Source organism: Pinus tabuliformis, chromosome 2_2 (assembly GCF_031772625.1).
Source record: "Pinus tabuliformis cultivar Carrire ecotype Pingquan chromosome 2_2, CPIR1, whole genome shotgun sequence".
Classification (NCBI taxonomy): Eukaryota; Viridiplantae; Streptophyta; class Pinopsida; order Pinales; family Pinaceae; genus Pinus; species Pinus tabuliformis.
Genome location: NC_142300.1, coordinates 803,214,427 through 803,231,425, shown reverse-complemented (window position 1 = coordinate 803,231,425; position 16,999 = coordinate 803,214,427). Strand labels below are relative to the sequence as shown.

At 50.5% G+C, this 16,999-nt stretch overlaps 2 pseudogenes; both read left to right on the top strand.

The window, feature by feature from the left end:
- Positions 1 to 69: 69 nt before the first annotated feature.
- LOC149195340 (25S ribosomal RNA) lies at positions 70 to 1,238 on the top strand (annotated as a pseudogene).
- Positions 1,239 to 2,010, top strand: LOC149195339 (25S ribosomal RNA; annotated as a pseudogene; the record flags this gene model as incomplete).
- Between the last annotated feature and the right edge of the window lie 14,989 nt (positions 2,011 to 16,999).

The window sequence follows — 16,999 nt, the reverse complement described above, 5'->3', positions numbered from 1 at the left end:
CTCTCTTGTCCTCCAATGGGGTAGGGCAGATTTAGCTCCAACTTTGTGACCTCAGCTCAAGCGAGAACACCTACTGACTTTAAGCATATAATTAAGTGGAGGAAAAGAAACTTACAAGGATTCCCCTAGTAGCGGCGAGCGAACCGGGAAGAGCCTAGCATGAAAATCGGGCGGTGGCGCCACCTGAATTGTAGTCTGTAGAAGCGTCCTCAGCGACGGACCTGGGCCAAGTCCCTTGGAAGGGGCGGCCTGAGAGGGTGACAGCCCCATTGGCCCGGGACCCTGCCACATCACGAGGCATTGTCAGCGAGTTGGGTTGTTTGGGAATGCAGCCCTAATTGGGTGGTAAATTATGTCCAAGGCTAAATACGGTCAAGAGACCGATAGCAAACAAGTACCGTGAGGGAAAGATGAAAAGGACTTTGAAAAGAGAGTTAAAGAGTGCTTGAATTTGCCAGGAGGGAAGCAGATGGAGGCTATCGATGCGTCTTGGTCGGATGTGGAATAGCTCAGGCTGGTCTCCGCTTGACTTGAGGTGCAAACCAACATGGGTTGCTGCATCATCACAAGTGCAGGTTGATTACTGCCTGTCGATTTGCCGCTGCAGTGGTTGAGGAATGAAGCGTGCACCCTTGTGGCGGGCCGTGTGCACCTACGTGCTCGTGGTTTTGGTTGGCAGGCTTTCCATTCGACCCGTCTTGAAACACGGATCAAGGAATCTAGCATGTGTGCGAGTCGGCGGGTTTGAAAACTTGCGAGGTGAAAGGAAGCTGACGGGCAAGATACCCTCTTTGGGGGGTACATCGTCGACTGACCTTGAGCTTATGTGAAGGGTTCAAGTGCGAGCACACCTGTTGGGACCTGAAAGATGGTGAACCATGCCTGAGCCGGGTGAAGCCAGACGAAACTCTGGTCGAGGCTCGTAGTGATACTGATGTGCAAATCGTTCGTCTGACTTGGGTATAGGGACGAAAGACTAATTGAACCATCTAGTAGCTGGTTTTCTCTGAAGTTTCCCTCAGGATAGCTAGAGTTCACGCGCGAGTTTTATCGGGTAAAGCAAATGATTAGAGGCATCGGGAGCGTAACGCCCTCGACCTATTCTCAAAATTTAAATAGGTAAGAGGGTGCGACTGCTCCATTGAGTCGCGCCATGTAATCGAGAGCTCCAAGTGGGCCAGTTTTGGTAAGTAGAACTGGCGATGCGGGATGAACCAAGTGGGGAGTTTGGCTGGGGCGGCACATCTGTTAAAAGATAACGCAGGTGTCCGAAGATGAGCTCAACGAGAACAAAAATCTCGTGTGGAACAAAAGGGTAAAAGCTCATTTGATTTTGATTTTTAGTACAAATAAAAACTGTGAAAGTGTGGCCTATCAATCCTTTAGATTTTCGGAATTTGAAGCTAGAGGTGTTAGAAAAGTTACCACAGCGATAAGTGGCTTGTGGCAGCCAAGCATTCATAGTGACATTGCTTTTTGATCCTTCATTGTCGGCTCTTCCTATCATTGTGAAGCAGAATTCACCAAGTGTTGGATTGTTCACCCACCAATAGGGAACGTGAGCTGGGTTTAGACCGTTGTGAGATAGGTTAGTTTTACCCTACTGATGAACTGCACCGCAATAGTAATTCAACTTAGTACGAGAGGAACCGTTGATTCACACAATTGGTCATCACGCTTGGTTGAAAAGCCAGTGGCGCAAAGCTACCATGTGTCGGATTATGACTGAATGCCTCTAAGTCAGAATCCACGCTAGAAGCAGTGCATGTCACTCTTCGATTGTATCTCGACCCATAGTAGGGGTGTCGCTTTGTCGCCCCCAAGGGCCCGTGTCATTTGCAAACCGCGACCGTGAAGCATCTCGGTCAGGGCAGCTTTGAAGTTCAATTCCAAACGGTCGTTGAGAAGAATCCTTTGCAGATGACTTAAATACACGACGGGGTATTGCAAGTGGCAGAGTGGCCTTGCTGCCACGATCCACTGAGATTCAGCCCTTGGTCGCCTCGATTCAGAGCTTCACTCTTGTCACAAACAAAATCTGGGCAACCCTCTCGTGCCTCTGCCTCTTCCTCTAGACGACAATTTTTCATTGCTTAGGGGCGGGAAATTTGGGGTTTCCACTCTGTGATGGAAAAGGCTTCGAAGCCCAGGAACACTGGGGTTTCCATGTCATGCCTCGGTGCCCAAAATTTGGGGCTTCCATGTCTTGCCAAAAATTTGGGGTTTCCACCCGGTGCCTAAAATTTGGGGTTCCCACCGGGCACCCAAAATTTGGGGCTTCCATGTTGCACCAAAAATTTGAGGTTTCCATGCCGCGCCCCAGCGCCCAAAATTTGGGGCTTCCATGTCTCGCCAAAAATTTGGGGTTTCCACCCGGCGCCTAAAATTTGGGGGTTCCGCCCGGCGTAGAAACAAAATTTGGGTTTCCACCCAGCGCAAATTTTTTTGGGGTTTACAAGTCACGCCCAAGCCTGGGAAACTTATGGTTTCCATGTCGCGCCCTGACCGAAACCGGTGGCGCCCAAGCCTGGGGAAATTTGGGGTTTCCATGTCGCGCCCTGACCGAAACTGGTGACGCCCAAGCCTGCGGAAACTTGGGGTTTCCGAGTCGTGCCCCAATGCCCAAGCCTGGGGAAACTTTGGGTTTCCGAGTCGCGCCACGACCTAAACCGGTGGCACCCAAGCCTGCGGAAATTGGGGGTTTCCATGTCATGCCCCAGCGCCCAGGCCTGGGGAAACTTGGGTTTTCCATGTTGCGCCACGGCCGAAGCCGGCGGTGCCCAAGCCTGCGGAGACTCGGGGTTTTCCATGTTGCATCCTGGCGCCCAAGCTTGGGAAGCTTGGGGTTTCCATGTCCTTCCCTTGATGGAACCACAGTTTTCCGCATTTTACGGCACGAGGGAAATGCGGGGAACTTGGGGTGTTTCGAAACCACTGCCCAAGTCTGGGGAACTCGCTGTTTCCATGTCGGGGCACACCCTGAATCGCCCAAGAGTCTGTGGAACTTCAGATTTCCATGTCGTGGGGCCACGAAGAGCCACCAAAGTCTGGGTAACTCGGGGTTTCCATTTCACAGCGCGATGAAAACTGCTACCCAAGTCAGCGGACACACATGGGGTTTCCATTTTGCATCACAACAAAAATTGCTACCCAAGTATGGGAAACGCGGTGTAAGGACCTGTAGTTCGATTTCTCCCCTTCGGTGTGAAGTGCGAACTCTACGAATGAAATGAGCGAAGGGACATAAGTATAATATGCGCATTAGAGGTGGAGCGATGGTTGGTTTATAGCGTGGGAACGTTTGGCACAACCCACGGGCTGACTTACATGTTGGGGCGACTTGAACAAAGGGTTGTTTTCCAACCAACAATCGGATGGAAATTTTTCGACGTGTAAAGGGCGTTTTCGCACGCGGTGGTTGAGTCGGCCTGGGCAGCGACTCGCCCAACTGCTCGTATAAATATGGCAAGGCGTTGGAGCATTTGGCATTCATTCGAAGATGGACATTCGAACATGAGCATTCGGTGATCAAGAAAAAAGTGCGAAGTAGTGGAGTAGGTCGCAAAAGAGGCATGGGCATATATGCACTTGCTCTTGGGCAAGCACACACGATACGCACAGGTTTCGGCTATCGGGTGAGGGCGCGGGTAAGGAAGGCACCCTCTGTTCGGTGTGACACGGGGTGTCTCGGGAAGGTCGCCCGCCCATTGTGGAAGAAGAAACGCGGAGGTGTCTCGGGTGACTCGGGTAAGTCACCCGCCCGTCGTGCAAAAGGAAATGTGGGGTGACTCGGGTTAGGTCACCTACCCGTCGTGCAGTGGTAAACGAGGTTCGATCGAGGAGTACGGTTGGCAGATCGTTTGAGTGCGCGCCCACCCAACTTGGGCAAGGAACTTGGTTGGCACACGGAGGTGTTGCCTATTTGTAAAATTGGCTGAGTATGAAACTTGGTGTTTCCCAAGTATACTTGTAAAGCCTCGTAAACATTGTAGAGTTGAATAATATATTGTATTTAGGCAGACTCATTGTTCAGGGATTTTCCCCTCCCTTTATACTGTGCAATTGTGTTCTTCATGTATAATTACTGATGATAATGAATGTGTATGGGTGTTCATTGGTATAAAGGAAACATAATAATACTTGGTTGCGAAAAACAAACTAAGTAGACTAATGGTTAGGCGTAGTCCATGAACAAAAATATTGGTGAAAAGAAAGTGTTCGGTGGCGCCGCACCTCGCCAAGTACAGCTGAAAGACTACTGTAGGCCTCGGGGCATGACACGTGGGTTTCCCATGTCACTAGCGCCATGTTGGGCATGGTGCACGCCCCTTGATACCTGCACGATGGGCGAGCCACAGACGGAAGACGCGCGGGCGACCCTTGTTGCGTGGCCGGATGAAACAGGTGACCATGTGCGGACGAGTTAGGATGCGGGCAGGTGTGTGATGTGCGGCAACAGGTGTAATCGGCGAGCTGTTGGAGCCGACCCATGGGTGCGACATTGCACATGAAGGGATGCGGTGGCTCGTTGGAATGGGGCATGTCAAGGTTATGTGGCAAGTCAGCCGGGCATGCAAGGGTATGGAGTCGACCTTTGTTCCTCGAGAGACACCGCCCTTGGTCGAAAGGATGCGTATAAGTAAGGAGGATGGCGTTCGACAAAGGGACATCGAACTCAGACTTCCACATCGCAGAACAAGTGCGAAGGAAGGAGTTGGGCAAAAACAGAAGGAAGAGAAGGACGCGGGTAAGAGGGCCGCACCAGCGGGCGGATTACAGAGGGCGGGTCAGGTTTGATAGCACGAACAGGTAGAGCAGGGTGGGTTACTGTCCGGGCAGGCAGGCCGCACTGCATGCGGGCCATGCGCCCTCACTATGGACCGCACCGATCGGTAGAGTTTGGGAGCCATGGAAGGGAAAGTCGTGTGGACAGGTTCATATTTCAGGTGTGGAGTTGTGTCGTGCAGGCCGCGGGGCAGTGCAGCATGACCACACGACATGATAGGTTGAAAGAATAATTGAAGAAGATAAATTTATGGTAAGTTATTTCGCTACATTGTTAAGAACACTTACTGGAAAATTGACCGAGTGTTGAAGTAGGCGCAGACCGTGTACTCAAGTATTGGTAAAAGGAAAATGTACGGCAGTGCCGCACCCACTTATGCGTGTTTGAAATACTACCACTAGGATAGGAGCGTGACATGGGGTCTCCCAGTCCCTCCTCGACAAAGGTTGCAAATTGTGGGGAACCCGGAGATTCCATGTCCCGCCTTGTCGAAAGCATCCCAAGTGCAGGAAATTTGGGGTTTCAATGTCTCTTCGCGATGGAAGTTGCCCTAGGTGTAGTAAACTTGGTGTACATCGAGCCTGCAACCTCACAACAAGAAAAAGGCTCGGTTACTCAAGAGGATGAAGGTTTCTTCATTGATAAAAGATCTCGCTAAGGATCAAAGGTTGGAGTCTCTTCTAGAGCTAGTCCACATGGACTATCAAAAGTTAAAAGAAGGACAGAGTGTCGGGGAATGAAGCTGCGAAGAAACAAAGTGAAGAGAGGAGGAAGGACTCGACTTGTGCTTGGGGGATATTATTTTCAAGGGTCTAGGGCTTCGCAATGACCAATAGGAATCTTACGAAAGGGTTTTCCTCTCTGAGAGAGAGAGAGAGGTTTTTCCCTGGCAGATAGCCAACATCTTGTGTTCTTGTTCTTATGTTTTTGGCACCATTTTGATGAAAGTAAACACACATGCATTAATAAGAAGAGAAGAAGATTAAGATAACATGATAAATTGCAAAAGAGCTTCACAAATTGTTATCAAGACTAGAAGAATCCCGCTATACCCCATTGCCCCAAATTCTTCAATGCGGTATCGGAGCTAAGGTGACACATCAAGGAAAGGGAATCTCAAGAACATCCACAAGGTTGAAGCGTCAAGCCAAGAAGTCTCAATCACATCAAGGAAAAGAAGGTCTACCATCTATCATTCATCATGGAAGACTAAAAAGCAAGAAGAAATGCCTTGTATAATGGCACCTACAAGAAGAACAAATAAAAGAGGGACCTACATCAAGCTACACCATCTTGAAGAATGAAAGGCACTACGAGTCAAGTCATCAAGCAAGTCCATTTGAAGAAAGCAACTTGAACAACATCAAGATCTAAGCAAGGCAAGCCATCAAGTCTTCAAGAAGAAAGCAAGTTCACTACATCTCAAACTCTATCAAGTAAGTATATGTCCCCTTCTAAGTATACTTCAGTGTCTTTTTGCAAGGAAAGTAACAAATTGGTTGGGACCACTACATGCCCAAAGTCCAATGGTTTGGATGCCAAGAGTATGGACGCTACAAAAGGGATTGCCCTAAACTTATGAAGGACAACAACAACAAGAGAAAAAGGGAAGAAGCTCATGTAACTTAAGAAGTGAAAGAAGACGACAAGAAGAAAAAGAAGGAAGATCCTCCTATGACTAAGTCAACCTCTTTGCTTAAAGTCTTCTTTCAAAGGGGGTAGAGGTCTCATTAGGGGTCCCATTTATGGGATTCAAGAGAGGATGATATATAGGCGAGAGTAGATGAAGCAAGAAAGGCTACACCAATCGAGGAGAACTATCAAATAAAGCCGCGATGAAAAAAGCATAATCAAGATGAGGTATGTATGCATCAAAGTTTAAGTCATGTCATCATATATATTGATTGGGTCATGGGAAAATTTCTAGAATAAAAAGATCTCTTTCGCCAACAAAATGCTCGGAGTTATGTGCTACAGTGGAGTAAAGGTCAATCAATCCAATAAGAAGCAAATGAAGAACATCGCAATCACAAAGAATAAATTTTTGATAAGATTCCTCAACATCTCTCAAAAGAAGGCATGGCAACTCTACCAAAGGAAGAAAAAGATAAAGGACCCTTGACACCTATGAAGGCCTTGGAGATAGTAAGGTACAGATAACTGATTCAACTCTACAAATATGTCATGATGAAGAGAAATATCACGATGAAGTCATGAAGGGCCACTAAATCAAAGTACGGGGACAAGCGAGTACAACTAAGCATCCATGTGATAAGTGTTATGAAGGATAGACAAGGTGACAAAGGAGTAGCTAGATGACAAAAAATACTTGATATATATCAATAAGGCCACTTTTCATGAAGGGAGCAATGACATGACAAACCAGGGGGGAAAGTGATCGATGGTCGGTACCCTGCCAAGAAGAAGTTCAAACAAATACTTCATGACATCAAAGGAAAGAAGGAGATCAAGCGGCTGAAGGACCCACGAAGAAGATGTTGTTGATGAATGGACAAGTCCCTAGCTAAGAGGGAGTTCTAAGAAGTTCCCAACTACAAAGGAGCTTGGGAAAGTTCCTTGTCAGAGGAAACTTGGGCATGTCTTCCCCAATCAAGGGGAAGAGATAGACACAACATTCTTGTCTTCACTTGGCAAGAAATAACGAGAGGATTGGGCAATCATTTGGCATTTGATGCTCTTTGAGGATGTGTAGGGCACCCAAGACAAGAGTAGGCAAGAGGAGCGATATTCTTTGAGGGTTGGGAACCCAAGACAAGAATTGTCCTGGAAGGTCATACTCAGGGAACACCTGGGTGGGTATGTACCTTTAGAGACAATGACCAAGGTGTTTATAAGCCATTGGCCTCGCCAACATTGTCCTCTGATCTTATGAGAGATAAAGTTGTTAGTCAAGGCCTTGCTATGAACAATGTTGGCTAATATGATGCTATAACAGATGGGTTGCCAATCCGGTTTCTCTTATGTGAATTATTCAAGATTGAAAAATAGCCAAACACCTTGTAATGATTTATGAATACCTCCCTAGTTAAGAGGGGGTGTTGAAGAAAGTGTAACTGGGTTCGGTCTTCATAAATGTACTTTTGATATTTGTATTTATTCAAGAAAATAAATAAATAAATAAATATATATATATATATATATATATATATATATATATATATATATATATATATATATATATATATATATATATATATATATATATATATATATATTATATTTGTCATTGAGTTTCTTGCTCATTGAAATAGGCCTAGCACATGTTAAAGTGTTATAAAGAGTCAAAAGAAAATGTTGAAGACCTTAAGGGCATGTTACCCCAGGTATATTTATGTATTAGAGTCAAAGATATTCCTACCCTCGTGCCTTCGTTCGGGTCGTGCGCCCGTTCAAACCCCAAATTTCCTTCGGGTGGGCCGGGTCATCCCGTGCCGTGCCGTGTGTGGGGGTGCACAGGCACAGGTGGGCGTGCTGAAAATGCTAAGTCATGACCACCCGTGTGCCTTCTTTGTCGGGTCATGCACCCATGGAAACCCCAAATTTTGTTCAAGCGATTCGGGTCGGCTCGCCCAGGGCGGGTCGAGTCGTGCCATGCCGTGTGTGGGTTCCCCGACACATGTGGCCATGCCAAAAATTCTAAGTCGTCACTGCCCGTGTGTCTTCTGCACATTCGTGCAGCCCATTTGCCCGACGCTCCCTCGGGCGTTCATTCAGGTCGTGCACCCATGGAAACCCCAAATTTCGTTAGGGTTGTGCACACATGGAAACCCCAAATTCCGTTCGAGCGAGTCAGGTCGTGTCGTGTGTGGGTGTTGTGAAAACGCATTCTAGCGATTCGAGTTGGGTCGGGTCGTGCCGTGCCGTACGTGGGTACTCGGAAACATGTGACTGTGCAAAAAATGTTAGGGTGTGACCACCCGTGTGCCTCCTGCATGTTCGCGCGACCCGTTTGCATGATGCTCCATCGTGCCTTCGTTCGGGCAGGTCGGGTCGTGCCGTGCGTGGGTGCTCGGGCACACATGGCAGTGCCAAAAATGCTAAGTCATGACCCCCCATGTGCCTTCTACACGTTCGCGCAGCCCATTTGCCTAACGTTGCCTTGTGCCTTCGTTCGGGTCGCGCACCCATGGAAACCCCAAATTTCATTCGGGTTGTGCATACAAGGAAACCCCAAATTTTGTTCGGGTCGGGTCGTGTCGTATCGTGTGTGGGTTCCTATGCAAACACGTTCGGACGGGTTGGGTCGGCTCCCACAAGGTCGGTCAGGTCGTGTCGTGCCGTGTGTGGGTGCCTAGGCACATGTGGCCGTGCCAAAAATGCTAAGTTGTGACCACCCGTGTGTATTTTGCACGTTCATGTGGCCCGTTTGCCTGATGCTCCCTCGTGCCTTCATTCGGGTCGTACGCCAACGGAAACCCCAAAATTTTGTTCAGGTTGTGCACCCATGGAAACCCCAAATTTCGTTTGGGCAGGTCGGGAAGTGTCATGTGTGGGTGCCCGTGCAAACGGGTCGGGTCGTGTCGTGTTGTGTCATGTGACGGTGCCCAGAGCACACGTGGCCATATAAAAAATGCAAGTTGTGACCAGGGGTGGGCTTTGTGCATGATCGTGCTGCCCGTTTGCCCGAATCTCCCTTGTGACTTCGTTTTGGTCGTGTGTCGGAGCCCATGTAAACTCGTTTGAGTGGGTCGTTTGCCGTGTAAATACTCATTCGGGTGGGTCGTTTTTCATGTAAACTCATTCGAGCAGGTCGTTCAAGGGCACCCGTGTGAACTCGTTCGGGCAGGTCGGGCGAGGTCGTCCGTGCAAAAATGCTCGGGCGGGTCAAGCGAGGGCATCCGTGCAAACTCATTCGGGTGGGTCCGGCGAGGGCGTTCGTGCAAACTCGTTCGGGAGGGTCGGGCGAGGGTGTCCGTGCAAACCCGTTCGGGTGGGTCGTTCGAGTGAGGGCGTCCATGCAAACTTGTTCGGGCGGGTCGGACGAGGGCATCCATGTCAACTCATTCGGGCGAGTCATTTGAGGGCGTCCGTGTGAACTTGTTCGGGCAAGCCGTTCGGGTGAGGGCGTGCCCAGCCGAACGAGCCCGTATAAAAAATGCTAAGTTGTGACCCGAGGTTGACTTTGTGCATGTTCGTGTAGCTCGTTTGCCCGACTCTACCTTATCTCTTCATTTCGGTCGTATGGGCGGCCACGCAAATTCGTTCGGGCGGGTTGTTTGAGGGCATCCGTGTAAACTCGTTCGGGCGGGTTGTTCGGGCGAGGGTGCGCCCAGGCAAACGAGCCCGTATCAAAAAAGCTAATTTGTGACCCAAGGTTGGCTTTGTGCACATTCGTGTAGCTCGTTTGCACGGCTCTCCCTTGTCGCTTCATTTCGGTCGTGCGGGCAGCCACGCAAATTCATTCGGGCGGGTCGTTTGAGGGCGTCCGTGTGAACTCATTCGGGTGGGTCGTTCGGGCGAGCGCGTGCTTGGGCGAACGAGCCCGTATAAAAAATTCTAAGTTGTGACCCAAGGTTGGATTTGTGCATGTTCGTGCAGCTCGTTTTCCCGGCTCTCCCTTATCGCTTCATTTCGGTTGTTCGGGCGGGTTGTTTGAGGGCGTCCGTGTGAACTCATTCGGGCAGGTCGTTCGGGCGAGGGCGCGCTTGGGTGAATGAGCCCATATCAAAAAATGCTATGTTGTGACCCGAGGTTGGCTTTGTGCATGTTCGTGCAGCTCGTTTGCCCAACTCTCCATTTTCGCTTCGTTTCGGTCGTTCGAGCGCCCATGCAAAATCGTTCAGGCGGGTCATTTGAGGGCATCTGTGTGAACTCATTCGGGCGGGTCGTTCGGGCGAGGGTGCGCCGGGGCGAATGAGCCCGTATCAAAAAATGCTAAGTTGTGACTTGAGGTTGGCTTTGTGCATGGTCGTGCAGCTCGTTTTCCTGGCTCTGCCTTGTCGCTTCGTTTCAGTCATTCGGGCACCCATGCAAAATCGTTCGGGAGGGTGATTTGAGGGCGTCCGTGTGAACTCGTTCGGGCAGGTCATTCAGGCGAGGGCACGCCCGAGCGAATGAGCCCGTATCCAAAAATGTTAAGTTGTGACCCGAGGTTGGCTTTATGCACGTTCGTGCAGCTCATTTGCCCAGCTCTCCCTTGTCGCATCGTTTCGGTCGTTCCGGCGAGTCGTTTGAGGGCATCTGTGTGAACTCGTTCGGTCGAGGATGCGCCCGGGCGAGCAAGCCAGTATCAAAAAATGCTAAGTTGTGACCCGAGGTTCGCTTTGTGTACGTTCGTGCAGCTCGTTTTCCCAGCTCTCCCTTGTCGCTTCGTTTCGGTCGTTTGGGCGGGTCGTTTGAGGACGTCCGTGTGAAATTGTTCGGGCGGGTCGTTCGGGGGAGGGCGTGCCAGGGCGAATGAGCCCGTATCAAAAAACGCTAATTTGGGACCCGAGGTTGGCTTTGTGGACATCCATGCAGCCCGTTTTCCTGGCTCTCCCTTGTCGCTTCGTTTCAGTCGTTCGGGCGGGTCATTTGAGGGTGTCCGTGTGAACTCGTTCAGGACAGGACACGCTCGGGCGAACAAAGCCCATATCAAAAAATGCTAAGTTGTGACCCAAGGTTGGCTTTGTGCACGTTCATGCAGCTCGTTTGCCTGGCTCTCCCTTGTCTCTTTGTTCCGGTCGTTCGGGCGGGTCGTTTGAGGGCGTCCACGTGAACTCATTCAGGCGGGTCGTTCGGGTAAGGGCGCGCCTAGGCAAATGAGCCCGTATCAAAAAATGATAAGTTGTGACCCGAGGTTGGCTTTATGCAAGTTCGTGCAGCTCGTTTTCCCGGCTCTCCCTTGTCGCTTTGTCTCGATCACTCGGGCGGGTCGTTTGAGGGCGTCCGTGTGAACTCATTCGGGCGGGTCGTTCGGGTGAGGGCGTGCCCAGGCGAGCGAGCCTGTATCAAAAAATGTTAAGTTGTGACCTGAGGTTGGCTTTGTGCATGTTCATGCAGCTTGTTTTCCCGGCTCTCCCTTGTCGCTTCGTTTCGGTCGTTCGGGCGACCATGCAAAATCGTTTGGGCGGGTCGTTTAAGGGCGTCCGTTTGAACTCGTTCGGGCGAGTCGTTTGGGCGAGGGCACGCCCGAGTGAACGAGCCAATATCAAAAAATGCTAATTTGTGACCTGAGGTTGGCTTTGTGCACATTCGTGTAGCTCGTTTGCCTGGATCTCCCTTGTCACTTCGTTTCGGTCGTTCGGGTGCCCATGCAAAATCGTTCGGGCGGGTCGTTTGAGGGCATCCATGTGAACTTGTTCGGGCGGGTCATTCGGGCAAGGGCGCACACGGGTGAACGAGCCTGTATCAAAAAATGCTAAGCTGTGACCCGAGGTTGGCTTTTTGGATGTTCGTGCAGCTCGTTTGCCTAACTCTCTCTTGTCGCTTCGTTTTAGTCGTTCGGGCGGGTCATTTGAGAGTGTCCGTGTGAACTCGTTCGGGTGGGACGTTCAGGCGAGGACACGCCCGAGCGAACGAGCCCATATCAACAAATACTAAGTTGTGACCCAAGGTTGGCTTTGTGCACGTTCATGCAGCTTGTTTGCCTGCCTCTCCCTTGTCGCTTTGTTTCGGTCGATCGGGTGGGTCGTTTGAGGATGTTCGTGTGAACTCATTCGGGCGGGTTGTTTGGGCGAGGGTGCACCCGGGCAAACAAGCCTGTATCAAAAAAATGCTAAAGTTGTGACTCGAGGTTGGATTTATGCACGTTTGTGCAGCTCGTTTTCCCGGCTCTCCCTTGTCACTTTGTTTCGGTCGTTTGAGTGCCCATGCAAAATGGTTCGAGCGGGTCGTTTTAGGGCGTCTGTGTGAACTCGTTCAGGTGGGTCATTCGAGCAAGGGCGTGCCCAAGCGAACGAACCCATCTCAAAAAGTGCTAAGTTGTGACTCGAGGTTGGCTTTGTGCACGTTCGTGCAGCTCATTTGCCCAGCTCTCCCTTGTCGCTTCGTTTTGGTCGTTCGAGCGCCCATGCAAAATCGTTCGGGCGGGTTGTTTGAGGGCATCCGTGTGAACTCGTTCGGGTAGGTCATTTGGGCGAGAGCGCGCCCGGGCGAACGAGCCCGTATCAAGAAATTCTAAGTTGTGACCCGAGGTTTGCTTTGTGCACATTTGTGCAGCTTGTTTTCCTGGCTCTCCATTGTCGCTTCATTTCGGTTGTGCGGGCGCCCATGCAAATTCATTCGCATGGGTCATTTGAGGGCGTCTGTGTGAACTCGTTCGGGCGAGGGCGCTCCCGGGCGAAGAGCCCGTATCAAAAAATGCTAAGTTGTGACCCGAGATTGGCTTTGTGCACATTCGTGCAACTCGTTTTCCTGCCTCTCCCTTGTCGCATCGTTTCAGTCGTTCGGGCGCCCATGAAAAAACATTCGGGCAGGTCGTTTGTGGGCGTCTGTGTAAACGCGTTCGGGCGGGTCGTTCGGGGGAGGGCGCGCCCGGGTGAATCAGCTCGTATCAAAAATGCTAAGTTGTGACTCGACGTTGGCTTTGTGCACGTTCGTGCAACTCGTTTGCCTGGCTCTCCCTTGTCACTTTGTTTCGGTCGTTCGGGCGGGTCGTTTGAGGGCGTCCGTGCGAACTCATTTGGGCGGGTCATTTGGGCGAGGGCACGACCGGGCAAATGAACCCGTATCAAAAAATGCTAAGTTGTGACCTGAGGTTGGATTTGTGCATGTTTGTACAGCTCATTTGCCCGGCACTCCCTTGTCGCTTCGTTTCGATCGTTCGGGCGCCCATGCAAAATCGTTGGGGCGGGTCGTTTGAGGGCGTCTCTGTGAACTTTTTCGGGTGGGTCGTTCAGGCGAGGGCGCGCCAGGGTGAACGAGCCCATATCAAAAATGATAAGTTGTGACCCGAGTTTGGCTTTGTGCACGTTCATGCAGCTCGTTTGCCCGGCTCTCCCTTGTCGCTTCATTTCGGTTGTTCGGGAGGGTCGTTTGAGGGCGTCCGTGTGAACTCGTTTGGTCGGGTCGATCGGGCAAGGGCTCACCCGGGAAAACAGGCCCGTATCAAAATTGCTAAGTTGTGACCCGAGGTTGGCTTTGTGCACGTTCGTCTAGCTCGTTTGCCCGGCTCTCCCTTGTCGCTTCATTTCGGTCGTTCCCACGTATCGTTTGAGGGCGTCCGTGTGAACTCGTTCGGGCGAGGGTGCGCCCGAGCGAACGAGCCCGTATCAAAAAATGCTAAGTTGTGACCCAAGGTTGGCTTTGTGCATGTTCATGCAGCTCGTTTGCCTGGCTCTCCCTTGTTGCTTCGTTTCGGTCGTTCGGGCACCCATGCAAAATCATCTAGGCAGGTCATTTGAGGGCTTCCGTGTGAACTCGTTCGGGTGGGTCGTGTGGGCGAGGGCGTGCCTGGGAAAATGAGCCAGTATCAAAAATGCTAAGTTGTGACCCGAGGTTGGCTTTGTGCATGTTCGTGCAGCTCTTTTGCCCGGCTCTCCCTTGTCGCTTTGTTTCGGTCGTTCGGGCGGGTCATTTGAGGGCATCCATGTGAACCCATTCAGGCGAGGGTGCGCCCGAGCGAATGAGCCCATATCAAAAATGCTAAGTTATGACCTGAGGTTGGCTTTGTGCATGTAGGTGTAGCTCGTTTGCCCGTCTCTCACTTGTCACTTCGTTTTTGTCATGTGGGCACCCATGCAAATTCATTTGGGCGGGTCGTTTGAGGGCATCCGTGTCAACTCGTTCGGGTGGGTCGTTCAGGCGAGGGTGCGGATGGGCCAATGAGCCTGTATCAAAAATGATAAGTTGTGACCCGAGGTTGGCTTTATGCACGTTCGTGCTGCTCGTTTGCCCGGCTCTCCCTTATCGCTTCATTTCAGTCATGCGGGCTCCCATGCAAATTCCAGATTATACCAGCGATAAGTTTTCTTTCCTTGTGAAAGGTGGGTTGTTAATCGAGTTGTGTTTTCAAGTTTGTCTGAATGATGGCCTTGGGTCGTTCGTAGGGTAGCCGATTTTCATCTTCTCTCCATCTCCACTCGGTAACGCATGAGCGGTAATGTTGGCCACGCTCGTCCTGGGAGGCATATGTGAAAAATTCCCCTTCCGCCCTCCAAGTTCTTGGAGCTGTATGGGCTGTTGTGGTGTGGCTCCCTAGCTGGTCCTGGTCCCCTCGTGCCCCTCTAGATGATACCAGTGACAGGTTTTCTTTCCGTGTGAAAGGTGGGTTGGTAATCGAGTTGTGTTTTCGCATTTTCTTGAACGGCGGCCTTGGGTCGTTTGTAGGGTGGCTAATTTTCATCTTCTCTCCATCCCCACTCAGTAGCGCATAAGCAGTAATGTTGGCCATGCTTGTCCTGGGAGGCATATGTAAACAATTCCCCTTCCACTCTCCAAGTTCTTGGAGCTGTATGGGCTGTTGTGGTGTGGCTCCCTGGCTCGTCCTGGTCCCTGCGTGCCCCTCCAGATGATACCAGCGATGGGGTTTCTTTCCGTGTTAAAGGTGGGTTGGTAATCAAGTTGTGTTTTTGGGTTTCCCTGAACGATAGCCTTGGGTTGTTTGTACGGTGGTCGATTTTCACCTTCTTTCCATCCCCACTCGGTAGCGCATGAGCGGTAATGTTGGCCATGCTCATTCTGGGAGGCGTATGTGAACAATTCCCCTTCCACTCTCCAATTTCTTGGAGCTGTATGGGCTATTGTGGTGTGGCTCCCTGGCTCGTCCTGGCCCCCTCGTCCCCCTACAGATGATACCAGGGACAGGTTTTCTTTTCATATGAAAGGTGGGTTGGTAATCGAGTTGTGTTTCCGAGTTTGCCTGAACGATGGCCTTGGGTCGTCTCTAGGGTGGCCGATTTTCATCTTCTCTCCAACCCCCCTCAGAAGCGCATGAGTGGTAATGTTGGCCATGCTTGTCTTGGAAGGCATATGTGAATAATTCCCCTTCCGCTCTCCAAGTTCATGGAGCTGTATGGGATGTTGTGATGTGGATCCTCAGGTCATCTTGGTCCCCGTGTGCCCCTCCAGATGATACCAGCGACAGGTTTTCTTTCCGTGTGAAAGGTGGGTTGGTAATTGAGTTGTGTTTTCAGGTTTGCCTGAACGATGGCCTTCGGTCATTCGTAGGGCGACCGATTTTCATCTTCTCTCCATCTCCACAGTGTGGTGCATGAGTGGTAATGTTGGCCAGGCTCGTCCTGGGAGGTATATGTGAATAATTCCCCTTCTGCTCTCCAAGTCCTTGGAGCTGTATAGGCTATTGTGGTGTGGCTCCTTGGCTCGTCCTGGTCCCCTCGTGCCCATCTAGATGATACCAGCGACGAGTTTTCTTTCCATGTGAAACGTGGGTTGGTAATCAAGTTGTGTTTTCACGTTTGCTTGAACGATGGCCTTGGGTCGTCTGTAGGGCAGCCGATTTTCATCTTCTCTCCATCCCCACTCGGTTGTGCATGAGTGGTAATGTTGGCCATGCTCATCCTAGGAGTCATATGTGAACAATTCCCCTTACGCTCTCCAAGTTCTTGGAGCTGTATGGGCTATTGTGGTGTGGCTCCCTGGCTCGTCCTGGTCCCCTCATGCCCCTCCAGATGATACCAGCGACAAGTTTTCTTTCCATGTGAAATGTGGTTTGGTAATCGAGTTGTGTTTTCTCGTTTGCTTGAACGATGGCATTGGGTTGTCTGTAGGGCGGCCGATTTTCACCTTCTCTCCATCCCCACTCGGTATCGCATTAGCGGTAATTTTGGCTAAGCTCGTCCCGGGAGGCATATGTGAACAATTCCCCTTCCGCTCTCCAAGTTCTTGGAGCTGTATGGGCTGTTGTGGTGTGGCTCCCTAGCTCGTCCTGGTCCCCCTCGTGCCCCTCCAGATGATACCAGCGACAGGTTTTCTTTCTGTGTGAAAGGTAGGTTGGTAATCAAGTTGTGTTTTCGTGTTTGTGTTGGGTCCCTATAATACTAGTGATTACCCCATTACTATTGTAGTTATACCCCCTATTTATATTGTTGTGCCCCTATTACCCCCATATTGTTATTTATGTGCCCCATAGAATCCCTCTATTGTTATTTTTGTGGCTTTATATTATTATTGTTAGGTCGGCTGGATTATATTGTGACTCCTTAGACTCCTATATATAGAAAGGAGGTTTTGTCATTTGTATCATCCAAGAATTGTTCATTTATGTAATGTAAAGGAGGTTGCCCCCTCGAAGAGGCTGAATTCTAAGGCGTG